General features: G+C 38.2%; 1 protein-coding gene across 2 annotated transcripts in view; it reads right to left on the bottom strand.

The window, feature by feature from the left end:
• Nucleotides 1–17426, bottom strand: part of Hem (Nck associated protein 1 Hem) — a 616888-nt gene that overhangs the window by 271997 nt on the left and 327465 nt on the right. The gene's annotated exons all lie outside the window — the stretch shown is intronic.

Raw genomic sequence — 17426 nt, 5'->3', positions numbered from 1 at the left:
AGTGCCAGTAACCCACCATTCTTCCCAACCTAGTACCATCCTTGTACCTTATACAGTTTGCAAGAAATTTGGGAGGTTACACAACATACTGCATAAGTAATCATCACAGGTCAAGAGGAACACTTGTCCTAGAATTTATTGGCAATGCCCGAGATAGCATGAATAAAGGGTTTGTCAGACTAAAACTCCTAACTTCATTACCTCAAAAGTATCAAATTTTAACCAGGAATATGGAAAGAGTGCACTCCTACATGTGACCTTCACTTCAAGCCATAGATCATCCTCTATGTGTGGACCATATCCTCATCAAATAAAACTCACTAGGTAGAAGGAAAGACAGTATCAAACATCTCTTCCCATGCCTAATGGCAGCAATCTCTTGTGACATACACAATACTAGGATGAAAAATCTGGAGAAAGCTTTGCATGTTCAGTTTATCATGATTAAGGTTAGGAAAATCATTTGTGAAAAAATCCCTGACAAACAGTTTGCACCACCAGAAAGATAGTTATGATAAGAAAGTCACATTCCACTCCAGAGGCTAGTAATGAAGTGTAAAGGACTAAACAAAGCTTTTCAAATGTAAGGATCGAGTTTTAAAATGTTAAGAAAGAATTACACTCCCTGATCTTACTGAGACAAGACTGTGTCAACAAGATTAGATCCAAGACCCTGCTTGGCATAAAATTGACCTCTACAATCTTTCATGATCCCAAGATCATGAAATGTAAGAAGGAGAATGCAGTCTCAAGCGGAGCCTGGAAAATGTGCGTCAATAAATCGAGATAAATCTTAAAATTCATCATGAGTGAGATTGACCAAGATGAGAAAAGTGGTGAACACCTGTGGAGTTATAACCTAAAACAGCATTGAATTGGTTCAACACTCCTGGAAAAAAAGGATGTACTTCTGGCAGCACTGATGAACTTTGTATTGTTTATACCATTTCTCAACTTGTTCAAAACATCTATACAGTTGATATTACATAAGCACCAATGTGTTATAACCTATATTTTTTTGTTTAGTACATTTAAAACTACACACACACACACACACACACACACACACACACACACACACACACGCTCTCTCTCTCTCTCTCTCTCTCTCTCTCTCTCTCTCTCTCTCTCTCTCTCTCTAACAAATGAAATCTTTGTTGCTTCATAAAGTTTGTTATATTGAAAATCAATCATGATTCAATTTTCCTTACTTTCTCTAATCTCGCACCATCTCTGTCACATCGAACGTTATAGCGGCAACTTAATTGTTCGATAACTTTAAAAATCGGCCTAGTACTTGCTTCTTCTCTTACTTTTTATAGATGGTTTCATAATTGAAGTGGGTACAAGTTGACTTATAACTAAAGTTAGGAAAAGTATTTTGGATATGGAATGGACAATCATCTTTAGTACCAGTTTAGAATTATCGTAAATTATCATTCTGTCATTAGCGGCAGTTTGTTATTGTTGATTAAACGCAAAAAGAAAAAATAGTTTTCCTGCTTTTCTACGTATGTAAGAATTTATATAAATATGGTAAATAATAATTGTAATAACATATTTACTAAAAGCTTTTAATATTATTATTTATCTCTTTGATCATGCGTGTTTAATGCCTACGTTAGTTTATTATGATCGAAGATGGAGCGTACAGTAAACGAATGGAAGGTTTCCGTTTCAGGCGGCGTCATAAAGAAAAACATAACATTATATGAATGGCATTCATTTCATTTATTTGGAAGTTTTAAGAAAAATTAAGTAGAACATTGGTAATAGCAAAGTCAACATATAATCAATACTTGGTAAGATTGCTGTCGATGCAAAAACTAACCTATACACAGATGTGTAAATGCGTCTGCTTCTTCGTTATGATCAGAGATAAACGTAAACAAAACATTGGTTGTCGTTTTTATTGTGCTTTTTGGCGTGTTTAGGAAACGGATGATATAAAATCGCCTTTATTTTGATAATTCTGGATTTTCAATGATACAACAAAAGCTAGTCTATAGAATGATGGTTTTGCTATTCACCAGTTGTCTTATACAATAGATATGACAAACATTAAAATTTGTCTGTATTTTGGGTCGTTATAACGGGAAATGTATGGTGTTTACACCCATCCTGGTTTTGATTTTAACCGTTTTTCAAGTTATTATAACTTTAAAGCATATCAAATGTTTGATTTATTTACAAGAACAATTTGACATTATAAAAAAGATGCAGTATAGTACATAGAAAGTATTGGAAATAGGTAGTAAACACGTTTGAATAGGCAAGTTGCTGGTTGCCATGCCCCCAATGGAATTATTTCTGTTAGGTGTGTTTCAAAATATGCGATTTTCCATTTATACGTGGTCATTCATCGACCGAATTCTCGCATAATTCGGGACCCTACTGTATATGTGTGTGTATATAAATATATATATATATATATATATTTTTATTCATGCCGGTCATAGCGCCATTTTTTCCAACAAGACATCCCGCCAGCAAGGACCGGCCAACATACCACAAGCGTTGGGACCCTACCCAGAGCCTCACCACCTGCCCAACCATCCTATACCCGTCTACTCCCGTGAGCTCTCATTTCAGACATCTTCAAAAATACTACGTGGCCGCTCGACGCTGCCACAAAGGAAATCCGGTAGAAGTCAGGAGGCCTAATGATGGGGGGTGACGGGAGACGAAACCAAGGCCAATGACCAATAAGACGGTGGTCAGGCCAATGACACCCCCACCCATTTTGGGGGAGGAAAGGGGTCACCTCAACGTAGAAACACCTGGGCATCGTTCTCCTCTCTCCAACCTCCATCGGAGCAGGACCTGTGATACATTCTTCACAACGGAGGAAACAGAGTCCTTTTTATCAAGGTAAGATGTCTGTTTGAGTACCTCAACCTCATCCTCCTTATCCAGCCCTTCTTTATCACATCCCATCCTTACCTTTTATTCTTAACGAAAAATCCTACCTACTGACCACTGAACCTTTATCCCATCCTCATATCCTAACCACGTGTGCCGTTTGCTTCTAACCTTAATTAATTCACCGTGACAGCGTTGATTCCCATGTGATACTGTTTAAATTCCTAAGTTTTGCACTTTCATTTTGATTGCTTAAAAGTTTTAACCACACGACTTCGTGTTCCCAGCCTGTAGAAGTAAGTGATCAGTTAATAATTTAATTTGTTTCCCTTTCCAGGGTATGAGATTGCTGTGCTGAACCATCGTCCACGATCCATCCAACTCCACGTGAACACGTTGTGACTTAAATCAGCAATATCTTCCCCAGCTGTGCTCCCCTTTTCAATATTGTAAATATATATATTTTATTTTTGTCGGTATTCCTTGTCTCATTGCTGACTGGCGACCTTTCCATTGTTCTTTTTTTTGTTGTTCATGCCCTGAGTTCCTTGAGCAAGGCCAGACTCACAAGGCCAAGCGTAACAAAAGTGGCGACCTTGCCAGGATTAAATTAGATAGTGATTTCAAATTATTTTTGTTAAAGTAAAATTCCCCCCTTTCTGTCTTTAACGACGAGATGAACTTAATTTCCTTTCAAAGTGAATCCTATTATCACTGGAGTTGAAACCGTGGAGGAAAATAGCCAAAGCATTTTATTTTCTTAGTTAAAATTTGTGTTTATTTGTGCATTTGTTTTTAAAACCACATGGTAGGCTTCAGTTTTGTATAGCAGGATAGCCAACCGTCTGTGGTGAGTTTGCCTTTTGTTTGTTATCATAGTGGTTAAAATTTCTCAAATATATTGTGCAATAAGTGGATGTTTAATTTAGTAAAAGTTTTGGAAATTTTAGGAAAAACGTAATAGGCTAAGCAGATTTCCAGCGAGGCATAATTTCTGTTCAGGGTAACAGCATGAACACGTTGCATTTATTATTATTTCAAATTTTCCAAATCGTTAGTGGCATATAATTCCGTTTCTGTAGTATTTCATGGGATATTGTTTACATGTACCTCATTTAAAAGGGATAATTTTTGTACGGTTGTGTTAATATCTTTAACCTAAAGACAAAGGATTTACGATATCACATTCAATTTAATTTTTTTAGTAAGGGTATACGATCATTTAGATAAAATATTTGGAAGGTGTAATTCATTAACTTAATTTTTACTAAAGGGAAAATAGGTAAAGGGGCTGATTTTCTTTGCAAAGCAATAAGCAAACTCGTGACATTGTTTGTTTTATTTAATTTATTATAATTTAAGTATAAATACAAACTTTGCTTTACGTCACCGAGTTGCAAGTGGTAGTGTTAGAGGAACGCACCCACACAAACCCATTTTTTTTATGACTAGCATAAAGGATCCCTCTTCGGTGTGATTCCATTTTTTTAATGTCTAGCATAGAAAATCCCTCATCGATGCGACTCCATTTATTTAATGTCTAGCATAGAGGATCCCTCATTGGGGTGATTCCATTTTCTTAATGTCTAGCATAGAGGATACCTCATCGGTGCGATTCCATTTTTCTATGCCTATCATAGGGTATCCCTCATCGGTGTAATGCCATTTTTTTTTTTAGACTAACATAGAGGATACCTCATCGGTGTGATTCCATTTTTTTTACGGCTAGCATAGAGGGTCACCCATCGTTGGGATTCCATTTTTTTATGACTAGCATAGAGGGTCACCCATCGTTGTGATTCCATTTTTTTTATGACTAGCATAGACGGTCACCCATCGTTGGGATTCCAATTTTTTATGACTAGCATAGAGGGTCACCCATCGTTGTGATTCCATTTTTTCTTTACGACTAGCATAAAGGGTCACCCATCGTTGTGATTCCATTTTTTTTATGACTAGCATAGAGGGTCACCCATCGTTGGGATTCCATTTTTTATGACTAGCATAGAGGGTCACCCATCGTTGGGATTCCATTTTTTTATGACTAGCATAGAGGGTCACCCATCGTTGTGTTTCCATTTTTTCTTTATGACTAGCATAGAGGGTCACCCATCATTGTGATTCCATTTTTTTATGACTAGCATAGAGGGTCACCCATCGTTGGGATTCCATTTTTTTATGACTAGCATAGAGGGTCAACAATCATTGTGATTCCATTTTTTTCTTTATGACTAGCATAGAGGATCACCCATCGTTGTGATTCCATTTTTTTTATGACTAGCATAGAGGGTCACCCATCGTTGTGATTCCATTTTTTTATGACTAGCATAGAGGATCACCCATCGTTGTGATTCCATTTTTTTCTTTATGACTAGCATAGAGGGTCACCCATCGTTGTGATTCCATTTTTTTTATGACTAGCATAGAGGATCACCCATCGTTGGGATTCCATTTTTTTCTTTATGACTAGCATAAAGGGTCACCCATCGTTGTGATTCCATTTTTTTTATGACTAGCATAGAGGATCACCCATCGTTGTGATTCCATTTTTTTCTTTATGACTACCATAGAGGGTCACCCATCGTTGTGATTCCATTTTTTTTATGACTAGCATAGAGGATCACCCATCGTTGGGATTCCATTTTTTTATGACTAGCATAGAGGGTCAACAATCGTTGTGATTCCATTTTTTTCTTTATGACTAGCATAGAGGGTCACCCATCGTTGTGATTCCATTTTTTTCTTTATGACTAGCATAGAGGGTCACCCATCGTTGTGATTCCATTTTTTTTATGACTAGCATAGAGGATCACCCATCGTTGTGATTCCATTTTTTTTCTTTATGACTAGCATAGAGGGTCACCCATCGTTGTGATTCCATTTTTTTTATGACTAGCATAGAGGATCACCCATCGTTGGGATTCCATTTTTTTATGACTAGCATAAAGGGTCAACAATCGTTGTGATTCCATTTTATTCTTTATGACTAGCATAGAGGGTCACCCATCATTGTGATTCCATTTTTTTATTGACTAGCATGGAGTGTCACCCATCATTGTGATTCCATTTTTTTCTTTATGAATAGCATAGAGGGTCACCCATCGTTGTGATTCCATTTTTTTATGACTAGCATAGAGGGTCACCCATCGTTGTGATTCCATTTTTTTCTTTATGACTAGCATAGAGGGTCACCCATCGTTGTGATTCCATTTTTTTTATGACTAGCATAGAGGATCACCCATCGTTGTGATTCCATTTTTTTCTTTATGACTAGCATAGAGGGTCACCCATCGTTGTGATTCCATTTTTTTCTTTATGACTAGCATAGAGGGTCACCCATCGTTGTGATTCCATTTTTTTTATGACTAGCATAGAGGATCACCCATCGTTGTGATTCCATTTTTTTCTTTATGACTAGCATAGAGGGTCACCCATCGTTGTGATTCCATTTTTTTATGACTAGCATAGAGGGTCACCCATCGTTGGGATTCCATTTTTTTATGACTAGCATAGAGGGTCAACAATCGTTGTGATTCCATTTTTTTCTTTATGACTAGCATAGAGGGTCACCCATCATTGTGATTCCATTTTTTTTATGACTAGCATGGAGGATCACCCATCATTGTGATTCCATTTTTATTTTTTTCTTTATGACTAGCATAGAGGGTCACCCATCATTGTGATTCCATTTTTTTATGACTAGCATGGAGGGTCACCCATCATTGTGATTCCATTTTTTTCTTTATGACTAGCATAGAGGGTCACCCATCGTTGTGATTCCATTTTTTTTCTTTATGACTACCATAGAGGGTCACCAATTGTTGTGATTCCATTTTTTTCTTTATGACTAGCATAGAGGGTCACCCATCGTTGTGATTCCATTTTTTTTATGACTAGCATAGAGGATCACCCATCTTTGTGATTCCATTTTTTTCTTTATGACTAGCATAGAGGGTCACCCATCGTTGTGATTCCATTTTTTTCTTTATGACTAGCATAGAGGGTCACCCATCGTTGTGATTCCATTTTTTTATGACTAGCAGAGAGGATCACGCATCGTTGTGATTCCATTTTTTTCTTTATGACTAGCAGAGAGGGTCACCCATCGTTGTGATTCCTTTTTTTTATGACTAGCATAGAGGATCACCCATCGTTGGGATTCCATTTTTTTATGACTAGCATAGAGGGTCAACAATCGTTGTGATTCCATTTTTTTCTTTATGACTAGCATAGAGGGTCACCCATCATTGTGATTCCATTTTTTTTATGACTAGCATGGAGGGTCACCCATCATTGGGATTCCATTTTTTTCTTTATGACTAGCATAGAGGGTCACCCATCGTTGTGATTCCATTTTTTTCTTTATGACTAGCATAGAGGGTCACCCATCGTTGTGATTCCATTTTTTTTATGACTAGCATAGAGGGTCACCCATCGTTGGGATTCCATTTTTTTATGACTAGCATAGAGGGTCAACAATCGTTGTGATTCCATTTTTTTCTTTATGACTAGCATAGAGGGTCACCCATCATTGTGATTCCATTTTTTTATGACTAGCATAGAGGGTCCCTCATCGGTGTAATTCCATTTTTTTTACGACTAGCATAGGGGGTCACCCATCTTTGTGATTCCATTTTTTTATGACTAGCATAAAGGGTCACCCATCGTTGTGATTCCATTTTTTTTAACTACCATAGAGGGTCACCCATTGTTGGGATTCCATTTTTTTATGACTAGCATAGACGGTCACCCATCGTTGGGATTCCATTTTTTTTATGACTAGCATAGAGGATCACCCATCGTTGGGATTCCATTTTTTATGACTAGCATAGAGGGTCACCCATCGTTGGGATTCCATTTTTCTATGACTAGCATAGAGGGTCAACAATCGTTGTGATTCCATTTTTTTTATGACTAGCATAGAGGGTCCCCCATCGTTGTGATTCCATTTTTTTATGACTAGCATAGAGGTCACCCATCGTTGGGATTCCATTTTTTTATGACTAGCATAGAGGGTCACCCATCGTTGTGATTCCATTTTTTTATGACTAGCATAAAGGGTCAACAATCGTTGTGATTCCATTTTTTTTTGACTAGCATAGAGGGTCACACATCGTTGTGATTCCATTTTTTTATGACTAGCATAGAGGGTCAACAATCGTTGTGATTCCATTTTTTTATGACTAGCATAGAGGGTCACCCATCGTTGGGATTCCATTTTTTTATGACTAGCATAGAGGGTCACCCATCGTTGTGATTCCATTTTTTTATGACTAGCATAGAGGGTCAACAATCGTTGTGATTCCATTTTTTTTATGACTAGCATAGAGGGTCACCCATCGTTGTGATTCCATTTTTTTTATATGACTAGCATAGAGGGTCACCCATCGTTGGGATTTTATTTTTCTATGACTAGCATAGAGGGTCAACAATCGTTGTGATTCCATTTTTTTATGACTAGCATAGAGGGTCACCCATCGTTGGGATTCCATTTTTTTATGACTAGCATATAGGGTCAACAATCGTTGTGATTCCATTTTTTTTATGACTAGAATAGAGGGTCACCCATCGTTGGGATTCCATTTTTTTATGACTAGCATAGAGGGTCACCCATCGTTGTGATTCCATTTTTTTATGACTAGCATAGAGGGTCAACAATCGTTGTGATTCCATTTTTTTTATGACTAGCATAGAGGGTCACCCATCGTTGTGATTCCACTTTTTTTATGACTAGCATAGAGGGTCACCCATCGTTGGGATTCCATTTTTTTATGACTAGCATAGAGGGTCACCCATCGTTGTGATTCCATTTTTTTTATGACTAGCATAGATGGTCAACAATCGTTGTGATTTCATTTTTTTTATGACTAGCATAGAGGGTCACCCATCGTTGTGATTCCATTTTTTTTATGACTAGCATAGAGGGTCACCCATCGTTGGGATTCCATTTTTTTATGACTAGCATAGAGGATCACCCATCGTTGGGATTCCATTTTTTTATGACCAGCATAGAGGGTCAACAATTGTTGTGATTCCATTTTTTCTTATGACTAGCATAGAGGGTCACCCATCGTTGTGATTCCATTTTTTTTATGACTAGCATAAAGGGTCACCCATCGTTGGGATTCCATTTTTTTATGACTAGCATAGAGGGTCATATATCATTGGGATTCCATTTTTTTATGACTAGCATAGAGGGTCACCCATCGTTGTGATTCCATTTTTTCTTTTATGACTACCATAGAGGGTCACAAATCGTTGTGATTCCATTTTTTTTTAGGACTAGCATAAAAGGATCACCCATCGTTGTGATTCCATTTTTTTCTTTATGACTAGCATAGAGGGTCACCCATCGTTGTAATTCCATTTTTTTTATGACTAGCATAGAGGATCACCCATTGTTGTGATTCCATTTTTTTCTTTATGACTAGCATAGAGGGTCACCCATCGTTGTGATTCCATTTTTTTTATGACTAGCATAGAGGGTCACCCATCGTTGGGATTCCATTTTTTTATGACTAGCATTGAGGGTCACCCATCGTTCGGATTCCATTTTTTTATGACTAGCATAGAGGGTCAACAATCGTTGTGATTCCATTTTTTTCTTTATGACTAGCATAGAGGGTCACCCATCATTGGGATTCCATTTTTTTCTTTATGACTAGCATAGAGGGTCACCCATCGTTGTGATTCCATTTTTTTCTTTATGACTAGCATAGAGGGTCACCCATCATTGTGATTCCATTTTTTTTATGACTAGCATAGAGGGTCACCCATCGTTGGGATTCCATTTTTTTATGACTAACATAGAGGGTCAACAATCGTTGTGATTCCATTTTTTTCTTTATGACTAGCATAGAGGGTCACCCATCGTTGTGATTCCATTTTTTTTATGACTAGAATGGAGGGTCACCCATCATTGTGATTCCATTTTTTTATGACTAGCATAGAGGGTCCCTCATCGGTGTGATTCCATTTTTTTTACGACTAGCATAGGGGGTACCCATCTTTGTGATTCCATTTTTTATGACTAGCATAGAGGGTCACCCATCGTTGTGATTCCATTTTTTTATGACTAGCATAGAGGGTCACCCATCGTTGGGATTCCATTTTTTTATGACTAGCATAGAGGATCACCCATCGTTGTGATTCAATTTTTTTTCTGACTAGCATAGAGGGTCACCCATCGTTGGGATTCCATTTTTTTATGACTAGCATAGAGGGTCAACAATCGTTGTGATTCCATTTTTTCTTATGACTAGCATAGAGGGTCACCCATCGTTGTGATTCCATTTTTTTTATGACTAGCAGAGGGTCACCCGTCGTTGGGATTCCATTTTTTATGACTAGCATAGAGGGTCACCCATCGTTGGGATTCCATTTTTTTATGACTAGCATAGAGGGTCACCCATCGTTGGGATTCCATTTTTTTATGACTAGCATAGAGGGTCACCCATCGTTGTGATTCCATTTTTTATGACTAGCATGGAGGGTCACCCATCGTTGGGATTCCATTTTTTTATGACTAGCATAGAGGGTCAACAATTGTTGTGATTCCATTTTTTTCTTTATGACTAGCATAGAGGATCACCCATCGTTGTGATTCCATTTTCTTTATGACTACTATAGAGGGTCACCCATCGTTGTGATTCCATTTTTTTTATGAATAGCATAGAGGATCACCCATCGTTGGGATTCCATTTTTTTCTTTATGACTAGCATAGAGGGTCACCCATCGTTGCGATTCCATTTTTTTATGACTAGCATAGAGGATCACCCATCATTGTGATTCCATTTTTTTCTTTATGACTAGCATAGAGGGTCACCCATCATTGTGATTCCATTTTTTTTATGACTAGCATAGAGGATCACCCATCGTTGTGATTCCATTTTTTTCTTTATGACTACCATAGAGGGTCAACAATCGTTGTGATTCCATTTTTTTTATGACTAGCATAGAGGATCACCCATCGTTGTGATTCCATTTTTTTATGACTAGCATAGATGGTCACCCATTGTTGGGATTCCATTTTTTTATGACTAGCATAGAGGGTCAACAATCGTTGTGATTCCATTTTTTTCTTTATGACTAGCATAGAGGGTCACCCATTGTTGTGATTCCATTTTTTTCTTTATGACTAGCATAGAGGGTCACCCATCGTTGTGATTCCATTTTTTTATGACTAGCATAGAGGATCACCCATCATTGTGATTCAATTTTTTTCTTTATGACTAGCATAAGGGTCACCCATCGTTGTGATTCCATTTTTTTTATGACTAGCATAGAGGATCACCCATCGTTGTGGTTCCATTTTTTTTCTTTATGACTAGCATAGAGGGTCACCCATCGTTGTGATTCCATTTTTTTTATGACTAGCATAGAGGGTCACCCATCGTTGGGATTCCATTTTTTCATGACTAGCATAGAGGGTCAACAATCGTTGTGATTCCATTTTTTTCTTTATGACTAGCATAGACGGTCACCCATCATTGTGATTCCATTTTTTTCTTTATGACTAGCATAAAGGGTCACTCATCGTTGTGATTCCATTTTTTTCTTTATGACTAGCATAGAGGGTCACCCATCATTGTGATTCCATTTTTTTTATGACTAGCATAGAGGGTCAACAATCGTTGGGATTCCATTTTTTTCTTTGTGACTAGCATAGAGGGTCACCCATCATTGTGATTCCATTTTTTTTATGACTAGCATGGAGGGTCACCCATCATTGTGATTCCATTTTTTTTTATGACTAGCATAGAGGGTCCCTCATCGGTGTGATTCCATTTTTTTTTACGACTAGCATAAGAGGTCACCCATCTTTGTGATTCCATTTTTATATGACTAGCATAGAGGGTCACCCATCGTTGGGATTCCATTTTTTTATGACTAGCATAGAGGGTCACCCATCGTTGGGATTCCATTTTCTTATGACTAGCATAGACGGTCACCCATAGTTGGGATTCCATTTGTTTTATGACTAGCATAGAGGGTCAACAATCGTTGTGATTCCATTTTTTTATGACTAGCATAGAGGGTCACCCATCGTTGGGATTCCATTTTTTTATGACTAGCATAGAGGGTCAACAATCGTTGTGATTCCATTTTTTTATGACTAGCATAGAGGGTCACCCATCGTTGGGATTCCATTTTTTTATGACTAGCATGAAGGGTCACCCATCGTTGGGATTCCATTTTTTTATGATTAGCATAGAGGGTCACCCATCGTTGGGATTCCATTTTTTTATGACTAGCATAGAGGGTCACCCATTGTTGGGATTCCATTTTTTTATGACTAGCATAGAGGGTCACCCATCGTTGGGATTCCATTTTTTTATGACTAGCATAGAGGGTCACCCATCGTTGTGATTCCATTTTTTTAATGACTAGCATAGAGGGTCACCCATCGTTGGGATTCCATTTTTTTATGACTAGCATAGAGGATCACCCATCATTGTGATTCCATTTTTTTCTTTATGACTAGCATAGAGGGTCACCCATCGTTGTGATTCCATTTTTTTTATGACTAGCATAGAGGATCACCCATCGTTGTGATTCCATTTTTTTCTTTGACTACCATAGAGGGTCAACAATCGTTGTGATTCCATTTTTTTTATGACTAGCATAGAGGGTCACCCATCGTTGTGATTCCATTTTTTTCTTTATGACTAGCATAGAGGGTCACTTATCGTTGTGATTCCATTTTTTTTATGACTAGCATAGAGGTTCACCCATCGTTGGGATTCCATTTTTTTATGACTAGCATAAAGGGTCAACAATCGTTGTGATTCCATTTTTTTTCATTATGACTAGCATAGAGGGTCACCCATCGTTGTGATTCCATTTTTTCTTTATGACTAGCATAGAGGGTCACCCATCGTTGTGATTCCATTTTTTTTATGACTAGCATAGAGGATCACCCATCATTTTGATTCCATTTTTTTCTTTATGACTAGCATAGAGGGTCACCCATCGTTGTGATTCCATTTTTTTTATGACTAGCATAGAGGATCACCCATCGTTGTGATTCCATTTTTTTCTTTATGACTAGCATCGAGGGTCACCCATCGTTGTGATTCCATTTTTTTTATGACTAGCATAGAGGTTCACCCATCGTTGGGATTCCATTTTTTCATGACTAGCATAGAGGGTCAACAATCGTTGTGATTCCATTTTTTTCTTTATGACTAGCATAGACGGTCACCCATCATTGGGATTCCATTTTTTTCTTTATGACTAGCATAGAGGGTCACCCATCGTTGGGATTCCATTTTTTTCTTCATGACTAGCATAGAGGGTCACCCATCGTTGTGATTCCATTTTTTTTATGACTAGCATAGAAGGTCAACAATCGTTGGGATTCCATTTTTTTCTTTATGACTAGCATAGAGGGTCACCCATCATTGTGATTCCATTTTTTTATGACTAGCATGGAGGGTCACCCATCATTGTGATTCCATTCTTTTTTATGACTAGCATAGAGGGTCCCTCATCGGTGTGATTCCATTTTTTTTACGACTAGCATAGGGGGTCACCCATCTTTGTGATTCCATTTTTTTATGACTAGCATAGAGGGTCACCCATCGTTGGGGTTTCCATTTTTTTATGACTAGCATAGAGGATCACCCATCGTTGTGATTCCATTTTTTTTATGACTAGCATAGAGGGTCACCCATCGTTGGGATTCCATTTTTTTATGACTAGCATAGAGGGTCAACAATCGTTGTGATTCCATTTTTTTTATGACTAGCATAGAGGGTCACCCATCGTTGGGATTCCATTTTTTTATGACTAGCATGAAGGGTCACCCATCGTTGGGATTCCATTTTTTTATGACTAGCATAGAGGGTCACCCATCGTTGTGATTCCATTTTTTTTATGACTAGCATAGAGGGTCACCCATCGTTGGGATTCCATTTTTTTATGACTAGCATAGAGGGTCACCCATCGTTGGGATTCCATTTTTTTTTATTAGCATAGAGGGTCACCCATCGTTGGGATTCCATTTTTTTCTTTATGACTAGCATAGAGGGTCACCCATCATTGTGATTCCATTTTTTTATGACTAGCATAGAGGGTCACCCATCGTTGGGATTCCATTTTTTTATGACTAGCATAGAGGGTCACCCATCGTTGGGATTCCATTTTTTTATGACTAGCATAGAGGGTCAACAATCGTTGTGATTCCATTTTTTTCTTTATGACTAGCATAGACGATCACCCATCGTTGTGATTCCATTTTTTTCTTATGACTAGCATAGAGGGTCACCCATCGTTGGGATTCCATTTTTTTATGACTAGCATAGAGGATCACCCATCATTGTGATTCCATTTTTTTTATGACAAGCATAGAGGGTCACCCATCGTTGTGATTCCATTTTTTTTATGACTAGCATAGAGGATCACCCATCGTTGTGATTTCATTTTTTTTATGACTAGCATAGAGGGTCACCCATCGTTGTGATTCCATTTTTTTCTTTATGACTTGCATAGAAGGTCACCCATCGTTGTGATTCCATTTTTTTTACGACTAGAATAGAGGATCACCCATCGTTGTGATTCCATTTTTTTCTTTATGACTAGCATAGAGGGTCACCCATCGTTGTGATTCCATTTTTTTCTTTATGACTAGCATAGAGGATCACCCATCGTTGTGATTCCATTTTTTTCTTTATGACTAGCATAGAGCGTCACCCATCATTGTGATTCCATTTTTTATGACTAGCATAGAGGATCACCCATCATTGTGATTCCATTTTTTTTATGACTAGCATAGAGGGTCACCCATCGTTGTGATTCCATTTTTTTTATGACTAGCATAGAGGATCACCCATCGTTGTGATTCCATTTTTTTCTTCATGACTAGCATAGAGGGTCACCCATCGTTGTGATTCCATTTTTTTCTTTATGACTACCATAGAGGGTCACCCATCGCTGTGATTCCATTTTTTCTTTATGACTAGCATAGAGGGTCACCCATCATTGGGATTCCATTTTTTTCTTTATGACTAGCATAGAGGGTCACCCATCGTTGTGATTCCATTTTTTTCTTTATGACTAGCATAGAGGGTCACCCATCGTTGTGATTCCATTTTTTTTATGACTAGCATAGAGGGTCACCCATCGTTGGGATTCCATTTTTTTATGACTAGCATAGAGGGTCAACAATCGTTGGGATTCCATTTTTTTCCTTATGACTAGCATAGAGGGTCACCCATCATTGTGATTCCATTTTTTTTATGACTAGCATGGAGGGTCACCCATCATTGTGATTCCATTTTATGACTAGCTCGGAGGGTCCCTCATCGGTGTGATTCCATTTTTTTTACGACTAGCATAGGGGGTCACCCATCTTTGTGATTCCATTTTTTTATGACTAGCATAGAGGGTCACCCATCATTGTGATTCCATTTTTTTATGACTAGCATAGAGGGTCACCCATCGTTGGGATTCCATTTTTTTATGACTAGCATAGACGGTCACCCATCGTTGGGATTCCATTTTTTTATGACTAGCATAGAGGATTACTCATCGTTGTGATTCCATTTTTTTATGACTAGCATAGAGGGTCACCCATCGTTGGGATTCCATTTTTTTATGACTAGCATAGAGGGTCAACAATTGTTGTGATTCCATTTTTTTTAATGACTAGCATAGAGGGTCACCCAGTGTTGGGATTCCATTTTTTTATGACTAGCATGGAGGGTCACCCATCGTTGTGATTCCATTTTTTTTTATGACTAGCGTAGAGGGTCACCCATCTTTGGGATTCCATTTTTTTCATGATTAGCATAGAGGGTCACCCATCGTTGGGATTCCATTTTTTTATGACTAGCATAGAGGGTCACCCATCGTTGTGATTCCAATTTTTTTTTATGACTAGCATAGAGGGTCACCCATCGTTTTGATTCCATTTTTTTTATGACTAGCATAGAGGGTCACCCATCGTTGGGATTACATTTTTTTTATGACTAGCATAGAGGGTCACCCATCGTTGGGATTCCATTTTTTTCTTTATGACTAGCATAGAGAGTCACCCATCGTTGTGATTCCATTTTTTTATGACTAGCATAGAGTCACCCATCGTTGTGATTCCATTTTTTATGACTAGCATAGAGGGTCAACAATCGTTGGGATTCCATTTTTTTTTTGATGACAAGCATAGAGGGTCAACAATCGTTGGGATTCCATTTTTTTTATGACTAGCATAGAGGGTCAACAATCGTTGGGATTCCATTTTTTTTCATGACTAGCATAGAGGGTCACCCATCGTTGGGATTCCATTTTTTTTTTATGACTAGCATAGAGGGTCACCCATCGTTGTGATTCCATTTTTTTTTATGACTAGCATAGAGGGTCACCCATCGTTGGGATTCCATTTTTTTATGACTAGCATAGAGGGTCACCCATCGTTGGGATTCCATTTTTTTATGACTAGCATAGAGGGTCACCCATCGTTGGGATTCCATTTTTTTATGACTAGCATAGAGGGTCACCTATCGTTGGGATTCCATTTTTTTTTGACTAGCATAGAGGGTCACCCATCGTTGTGATTCCATTTTTTTTATTTCATCGTTGTGATTCCATTTTTTTTTATGACTAGCATAGAGGGTCACCCATCGTTGGGATTCCATTTTTTTATGACTAGCATAGAGGGTCAACAATCGTTGTGATTCCATTTTTTCTATGACTAGCATAGAGGGTCACCCATCGTTGTGATTCCATTTTTTTTATGACTAGCATAGAGGGTCACCCATCGTTGGGATTCCATTTTTTTTATGACTAGCATAGAGGGTCACCCATCGTTGGGATTCCATTCTTTTATGACTAGCATAGAGGGCTACCCATCGTTGTGATTCCATTTTTTTATGACTAGCATAGAGGGTCACCCATCATTGTGATTCCACTTTTTTTATGTCTAGCATAGAGAGTCACCCATAGTTGTGATAGAGAGTCACCCATAGTTGTGATTCCATTTTTTTTATGTCTAGCATAGGGGGTCACCCATAGTTGTGATTCCATTTTTTCATGTCTAGCATAGAGGGTCACCCATAGTTGTGATTCCATTTTTTTAAGTCTAGCATACAGGATCACCCATCGCTGTGATTCCTATTTTATCTCTATTTTAAAGGATCACTCGTCATTGTGATTTCAATTTTATGTCTTTGTACTGGATCACCCATCGCTGTGATTGCACATAATTTGTTGTTTATTCATTTTGGACATCTTGCAACCAGATAGCCTACATGCCCACCCATTGTCGTGCCCCCTGGTTTTCAAGTTAGGCTCCTGTTCGATTACTAGTGAGGCTTGCTATTTGGTGATAGTTCTTTCTCAAGAGGTATTTTTTACAGCCATTATGTATTTTGCCCAGCTCCATCTTTATCCTGCCTTCCGTGAGACTCTTGCATAAGCTAGAGCGTCTTTCCCATCCGTGTAATTTCTTGCACGGTCAACACCATACCTTCAGCTGTTAAGTTTGATCTGGTTGCTCTCTCCACAAGTAATTAGTAAAATGACTGCTGCTGAGATCAGTGCATTTGTGGACTTGGCAGAACAACAA

The sequence above is a fragment of the Palaemon carinicauda genome, chromosome 2, assembly GCF_036898095.1.
Source record: "Palaemon carinicauda isolate YSFRI2023 chromosome 2, ASM3689809v2, whole genome shotgun sequence".
Taxonomy (NCBI): domain Eukaryota; kingdom Metazoa; phylum Arthropoda; class Malacostraca; order Decapoda; family Palaemonidae; genus Palaemon; species Palaemon carinicauda.
The sequence above is the reverse complement of the archived record's forward strand: the minus strand, read 5'-3'. Positions and strand labels throughout refer to the sequence as shown.